The sequence below is a fragment of the Octopus bimaculoides genome, chromosome 8 (genome assembly GCF_001194135.2).
Source record: "Octopus bimaculoides isolate UCB-OBI-ISO-001 chromosome 8, ASM119413v2, whole genome shotgun sequence".
Taxonomy (NCBI): Eukaryota; Metazoa; Mollusca; class Cephalopoda; order Octopoda; family Octopodidae; genus Octopus; species Octopus bimaculoides.
In genome coordinates, this window is record NC_068988.1 from 13,577,454 (window position 1) to 13,585,761 (window position 8,308).

Here is an 8,308-nt window from a genome sequence, read left to right on the forward strand (position 1 = left end):
AGAGAGAGAGAGAGAGAGAGAGAGAGAGAGAGAGAGAGAGAGAGAGAGAGAGATGGAGCAGAAATTACTCCTATACTACAATGGTATTTTATTTATTAAGCTTAGCAGGACCTAAACTCAGAATGTAGAGAGCTGTTACAACTATTTCAAGATATTCCATCCAACACTTTAACCACTCTGTTATTTTCTACTTTTGAACATCTAATAACAAATTACATGCACAGTTATTGTAAATGACTTGTGTGCCAGCACTATTTTGAGTTAAGAGAGAATTGTTTACTTGTTCCATTTGTTGGACTGTAACCATGCTGGGACACTGCCTTGAAAGGCTTAGTCAAACAAATTGTCCCCAGTACTTTTTCTTTTTTAAAGCTTGTTACTTATTCTATTGGTCTCTTTTGCCAAGACATTAACTTATAGGGACATAAACAAACCAACACCAGTCGTCAGGCAATAGTGGGGGGGGGACAAACAGAAACACAAACACACCTATTCACAATGAGCTTGTGTTTACCACTCACAAGGCATTGATCAGCCTGGGGCTATGGTAGAAGTCACTTGCTGAAAGTGTTGTGCAGTGGGACTTAACCTGAAACCACATAGTAGCAAAGCAAGCAAACCACACAGTCATGCCTGTGCCTGATGGTGATTTTGGGATAACTTTTCCCTGTGTATAAGCATTCAATAGGAGTAGGCATAGCTATATGGTATAGAAGCATACTTCATGATCATATGATTCTGTGTATGATCTCACTGTGTGGCATCTTGGGCAAGTGACTTCTACAACAGCTTTCACATGACCAATACTTTTTGAGTGAAATTTGGTAGGTGGAAACGATACAGAAGCTCATTGTATATACATGTATGAATGTGTATGTTTAGGTTAATCTACAAATCAATGTTGTTACTTATGCCGTGTGCCTTTATAGTTTCTAATTCAATGGCTTGACAAATAGAGCTTGATAAACAAAATACTTAACTGAAATATGTCTTGGGGGTCAATATAGTCGATTATACCTTTGAAGATAGTTGTACCCTGGTGTGACCAAAGTCCAATGATGAAAAAAATACCAGTGAAAGTATTGCTCCATGATATATTGTTTTACATTTCTAAGAAAGTTTAAGATTGCTCAATCTTAAGATATTTAGATCAGAAGAATATGCTAAGCATTTATAAAAGTCTTGTAAATACTGACAATGTAATTTATTCACAAAGGCCTGATAGAAATCAGTGGAAATATCCAATTACATTCTTGTATTCTTGTTTGATAATAGGGTTTATCAGTTCAAATATAACGAGAAAAAAAAAAAAAGGAATATAAGGAAAAATGTTGAATAAATAGCAACATAAGTGATGTCAATAATCTGATTGATATTTATTCTTTAATATCTCTATTATGTATGAAGCCAAACCCTGTTGATAGCTTTATCGATGTCCAGTGTTATAAGTGGGAGGGAAAAAATTAAGGATACCAATTGATTATTCATAGTGAAAGGTATATTGGTTGTATTTTTTAAAAGGTTAGAGAATATATTGCTTAACAATGGGTGCTTTGTCAATGTTATGAGGAAAGGTGATAAGGAGTTATAACAAGAAAAAAATTAGACATTTTTTTTATTTGTGGTTGGTAAAAAGAAGCAAAACAAAAGACAAATGCAAACAAGAAACAAAAATATTTTGGATAAAGTAGTTGCTCTTAATTTGAAAGAAAAGACTCAAAGAAACTGACTGTAGCTAAAAATACAGAAAAAATCAGTTCTGGAAACCCGAAGAAGTTGTCAGCATTTAGTGAAGTGGAACTAAATTTTTGGTACAGTACAGTATTTTGTAGAATGGCATTTTCAGTAATCAACAAGCTAATTATGTTTAAAAGGTATGTATAAATATGGCATTACTTATTACTTCCCATTGAATCACAAATGTTCTACTCCTCCCTGGAATATAAGTCTCGTTATCTTTGAAACAACCCTCAGTGATTGTTAGTTAGTCCACATAACTCTGTAAGAATAGGGTCATGACTATTTCATGCTAGTGGTTATGATCTTGGACTATCTACTTGATTTCAGACCAAGGGAGACTGATATGCTTTCACTTCATTCCCCCATGCATCCTTTCCAGGTTTTCTTAGATCATATAACTTTCCTATTTCCTCCAGGTTGCCACTTTAAAACTTGTCTTGCAATATTGCTTGGAGGTCTCCTTTGGGTTGACCAATCCAGCTCCATTTCCATTTCAGAATTTTTTGATTGATGGGAGTGTGGTTCATTCTACACCATAGATTTTTGTTTGAAATTTTGTCTAGCCACCAGATCTTGATTATGCAGTACAGATATTTGTTGATGAAGATCTGTGGATTACTCTTTATGGTTTTGGTGACCCTCCAAGTTACTGATCCATAAAGAAGAACAGAAAACGGAATTGTAATGGAAACTGCAATTATTTCAACTCAAGATATTGCTCTTTGCAAACTGTGCTTGTGTATATAATCTTCTTTTTAGATAATTCTATAACTTATACGTCTTCAATGAATATAACTAGCAAGTTTATATCCTAAGGTACTCTTTCTATTTGTGTTTTATCATATTTGGACGGACACACACACACACACACACACACACACACACACACACACACACACAAAAGAAGAGCCAAGAAAATACATGTTGATTTGCTACAATAAAATGAATGCAATAAATGAAATAAAATATTATAATTTTGAATCAATTTCTTCTACATAAATGTACACATAAACAGAAGAATGTATAATAAGATGGTTGTTATAATCTGAAATGTTAAGTGCTACAAAACATCTGTAAAGTTAAAATAAAAGTAGAAGTAAAACTCTGTAAAAAAACAAAAAGAAAATTTAAAAAATACCTCCTCCAAGATGCTCAAAGAAAAAAGTTACTTTTAAGAAAATACTTTCAATATCACTTTGACACAATAAAGCTGCTTTATCGAACTTAATTTCTAGTAAGACAAGAGTTAGATCTTTTAAAGTAAAGTATTAATTGTACACAGCAGAAGCTTTAGAAAATTCCTGCTAAGATAGATGAAAGTATTGCTGATCATAAACTGTGAGCAATGTGTTTATAAGGGAAGAATTTTGTATTTGCATTATTGGATTCTTGAAGAGTAAGAGATAGATTGCTACTACTTATAATAATCTTACTAAGAAATCTTTTATGATGAATGGTGCGACATGACAGTTCTAAATCAGAAAGATGCGAAAGAGCTCAAGTAGTCAGGGAAGCTTAGTTGATATACTGATGACATTAAGCTATCAACCATACTTCAATGTTGTTTAAGATGAAATGTACATTCTCCAAAATATTCATAACAAAAGTATATCAAGCAGAAGGAATTTCAGCAGAACCAAATTGAAAGCATTCAATATAGAATAACGTTCATTAAAACACTTCAAATTATACAATTCACAGAAGATTCAATATGACTGTACAGGACAAGCAGGATTGTGTGGTTAAGAAGCTTGCTTAGCAACTACATGATTTCAGGTTCATTCTTGCTGCATGGTAACTTGGACAAGTGTCTTCTACCACAGCTCTGGGCTGGCCAATGCCTTGTGAGTGACTTTGGTAGACAGAAAATGTGTAGAAGCCTTTCATATTTATACAAGTGTGTGTGTGCATTGGTGTTTGCCCCATCTCCATTGTTTAACAAACAGTGTTGGTTTGTTTATGTTCCAACAGCTTAGAGGTTCAGCAAAATGATCAATAGAATAAGGACCAGACTTAAAAATATGTACTGGGATCAATTTGTTCAACTAAACCCTTCAATGTGGCACCTCAACAAGGCCACAGTCCAATGACTGAAACAAGTAAAAGATATACATCTGATTCAAAGAATTAAAGCTTTTGAGAGCAATAATTGCTACTAGTTTTGTAATTACTAGGAGTCAAATCATTTTTATCTGGTTTCTTTTCTTTTCTATACAAATTACTTACTGCTCTCTAAAAAAACTTATTTTCTATACTTTGCAATGGAAATGATTTCCAAATTTAGAAATTAATACATTTCCAAACTTGGACCATTTTTTTCCTTAGTAAATTCTACTTTTATGTTTTACATAGGTCATTAATACAAAAGTCAACACAATCTTTAAATCTATTATGATTTTATGCACATTTCTGATTATTATCAATTAGAATATTTTAATACTATGTTGAATGCAGAAGTCACAGAAAAATGAATTGGTCTGCTGGATGTGTAATATCAATTTTTAAAAAAGACCGAGTACAATTGAGAAAACAGTTATACATCAGAGGTTTTGGCTAATGTATATGGATTTCGCTAAGCTAGTATGTACAAGAGATGTAAATAGTTATTTCTATATGAAAATATGTTTTGTGCGTATGGTATTGTAACAAAGATCTCTGAACATCTAGGAGGTCATATCAGAGAATGCAGAAATGAGGCAGTACAACATCAAAACAATTGGATAATTGATATGTTGCAGATTGATCGGGTGATCTATTTGTCTGTCTCACACTTCAGGCATTAAAACAATAATGACAATAATGATGTTGACTGTGATGGTGAAAATCTCACATTTTGCTTTTTTTTCGCAATAGATGCTATACCTTTCACACAGACAATTTTTCTACATCTTTAAAGTGACTGGATCATGCTTATATGTCAATTGTTTAATCATACTATCTTTTTTAGTGATACTGATTCCACCTTTATGTTGACAATTCAAAATTAAATTCATAAAAATCTTTATCATATGGTAACTATCAGAAAAAATTTGCAGCAGCCTTAAGCTATAAAATTATTGAAGTTTTAGAAGACATCAAGTAAAAATTACATCATTTTGTATAACAGTTAGAACATTTAATTTAGATGTTATTGAAGATTAAATACATTAAGTGTTACTACTATGGTTGTGTGGTTGAGAAACTTGCTTTCCAACCATGTTTTCTTAGGTTCAGTTCCACTATGCAGCACCTTGAGCAAGTGTCTTCAACTTCAGCCCCAGGCCAACCAAAGCTTTGTGAGTGGATTTGGAAGACTAAAACTGAAAGAAGTCCATCATACATGTATTTATGTAAGTAGGTGTACCCTTGTCTTGACACTATGTGATGGTTGTAAATAAGTATCACCACCATACAAATGATGCTGTTCATTTGTAGTTTCCCATAGAAACTTTGAGTATCTCAAATGTAATCGACCATATTTAACTCATTCTTTTCCAACTGTGGCATGTCTGCTGACTTATCTATCCAAGTTTTATTACTATACAGTGTCATATCTATAATATATGTATTATATTGTCTTGTACAAAAGAGAGTTCTTTTTACTGCCAAACAGGAAAGTACTTTTCTAAAGCAGACATGCTTTAGTGAGTCCCCTGATAATACCTTAATCTTAGCCATGTTCAGTCACATAGAGTAATTACTTTCCTGTATGAAATAATTGGCTAAAAATGTAACATGAACCCAGCCAATGATTTAAACAGCTAAATAACCACCTCAGACTATCATAAAGTTGCCTATATTTGATACTCTTATTAATTTTATCAAGATAATATAAGATGATGTTATGATTAGCTACTTTACCTAGCAGCATCAGAAACTATATTCAACACAATTGTCAGATCGATAAATTGGTTCTCAGTTGGTTTCCCTGACAGTAGTCTTTTCTCAAGAGAAAATACTTAAAATATAGGCTTTGCCTCATCACCACTACCACCATCATCATGTAGCATTCGCTTTTCCATGCTTGCATGTGTCAGACAGAATTTGTTGAGGAAGATTGTCTACAGCTGGATGTCCTTCTTGTCACTAACCTTCACTTGTTTCCAGATAAGATGATATTTCTCATAGCTAGACAAGTATTTCATGGAAAACTGAAAATGAACAACCTTGCTTGTATGATGGTGATGCGCACAAGGTTTTGGTCAGCCCAGGGTTGTAGAAACCACTTGCCCAAAGTGCCTTTTACTATAGCCCCAGGCCAACCTTATGTATAGTTAAGTGACAAGTCACACTAATAACATTAGCATAATTTCACAATAATACTGAATCCACCCAAAAAGCATTTTTTCACACACCCCACCGAAACTTACAGAACAAAAGGCTTTTATGAACTTGTTTGGGGAGGCAATAGGTGCTTTATTTTTTCAAAGGCAGTACTGTGGATGCTCATTATTTAGAAGTTGATTAAAATTTAATTGGATTTATTCTTCATATTTTACACCCATTTTCATGAATATAATCAATATTCCTTCTTTTATAAGTGAGATAAAAAAAAAGGCACAGAGCTGTTTCCAACTGCTATTGATTTTTAAAATGAAAACAAACCCTTATATATTGGAAATAAGGTGTAGCTTGTGTATTTCAAAACCTGTTAAAAAGTAGTGATATTTTTGATGCAGTTTAATCATGTAAAGTTGCATGTGCAAAAGAAACCTGCATATTCAAAAGGAATAATTGTACTTGTTAGTAAAATTTAAATTCTATAGCAATTCTAAAAGATTCATTAATTAAGAAACACTGTTTAGATTTTCTTATATCACATTACATTACAATACACACACACACACACACAAACATATATATGTACATGTACACATACAATATATGCAGCTATGTATATTTCATGTTTGTGTGTGTGTGCACACATGTATATATGCGCACGCATGTGTGTGTGTGTGTGTGTGTAAACACACAAATATACACTATTGTTGTTTTAATGCTCACTTTTCCAAGCTTACATGCATTAGTGTGTTTGTAGTAAAGCAGTTTATTATGGCTGGAGGCCCTTCCTGATGCCAACTATCTGTTTCCAAGTGAGGTAAAAATCTAGCAGTCCATCAAACAATAAACAGCCTTGATATGTTTACATGGAGAACTGGAATCAAATGTGCATTTTGTTTATAAAGATCACACAGTGCGTGAAGACATCAAGAAACTTAGAAATGCTTTCATAGCAGGCTGCAAGCAAATGACACCAACAGTGAAGCCACTGTTTACAAACCAGATAACTCATACAGAGATTTAAATCATAAACTCTTTCTCAAAAACACACACATACACACATTTATATATACAATAGGCTTCTTTCAGTTTCTATCTATCAAATCCAATTGCAAGGCTTTGGTTGACCTACAGCTATTGTAAAAGATACTTGCCCAAGGTGCCATTCCCTCCTACAATCATCCACAATTTAGGAGTTTTCCCTATTTATTTTCCAAGGTTTTGACTTTCTCAGTGTATTCTTAAATCTGTCCTTATAACTTAATTTTGGTTTGCCTGCTAGTCTTTCACCCTGGGCTAATCCACCATACATAAATTGCTTAGAAATCTTATCATGATCACTGTTATGATTAGCAGACTGAATTCATTTATGAAATCTACTTACAAAGCTTTGTTTAGTGTGGGGGGGCCCAAGATGCAATATAATGGGACTGAACCTAAAACAATGTAATTAGGAAGCAAACTTTTTTATCAGACTGCTACGCGCGCACACACACACACACACACACACACACACACACACACACACACACACACACACACACAATCTTTCCCCATTTCCACTTCACCAACAATTTAAGGAACAAATCAATGAAATTAATTCCAATCCACTTATTGTGACCAGCTTTCATGGCTATAGAATGGATAAATAAATAAATAATATAGTCAAGTTCTGTATAGTGCTGTGCCATAAAATGAAGAAAAAGGTAACATTTCAGATAGGTACTTTATAACAGGAAGTATCCAGCCTAAAATATTAATCTTCACATCCTCTACCACTAGAGTGTATCCCACTTCAGTTTCTTTTCTCCATTCCTGTTCTTGATGGTTCAATCCATATGCAGTCTATCAGAACATGTAGTTACAAAAATGATTTGGCTATGATAAAGTTTATTTTCATATATTCTTTATCAGTTACTTGTTTCAGTCATTGTAGTGCAGTTATGCTGGGCATCACCTTGAAGTGTTCAACAAATCAAGCCCAGTACTTATTTCTTTTAATCTGGTACTTATTCTATCGGTCTCTTCTGCCGAACAGATAAATCATGAGGACACAAACAAACCAACATCGGTTGTCAAATGGTGGAGATGAGACAAACATACATAGATACACACACACACACAACAGGCTTGTACACAGTTTCCATTTACCAAATTCCCTAACAAGGCATTGGTCAGTCTGGGTCATATAGCAGAAGATACTTGTCCAAGGTGCAGTATAGTAGGACTGAACCCAAGACCAAACGGTTGGCAAGCAAGCTTCTTAATCAGTCATACCTATATATATATATATACCTATATATATATA

General features: G+C 33.6%; 1 protein-coding gene across 2 annotated transcripts in view; it reads right to left on the minus strand.

Annotated features, from left to right (window-relative positions):
* The window catches only part of LOC106879192 (trafficking protein particle complex subunit 13), a 271,910-nt gene that overhangs the window by 152,319 nt on the left and 111,283 nt on the right, over positions 1–8,308 (minus strand). The window lies entirely within an intron of this gene.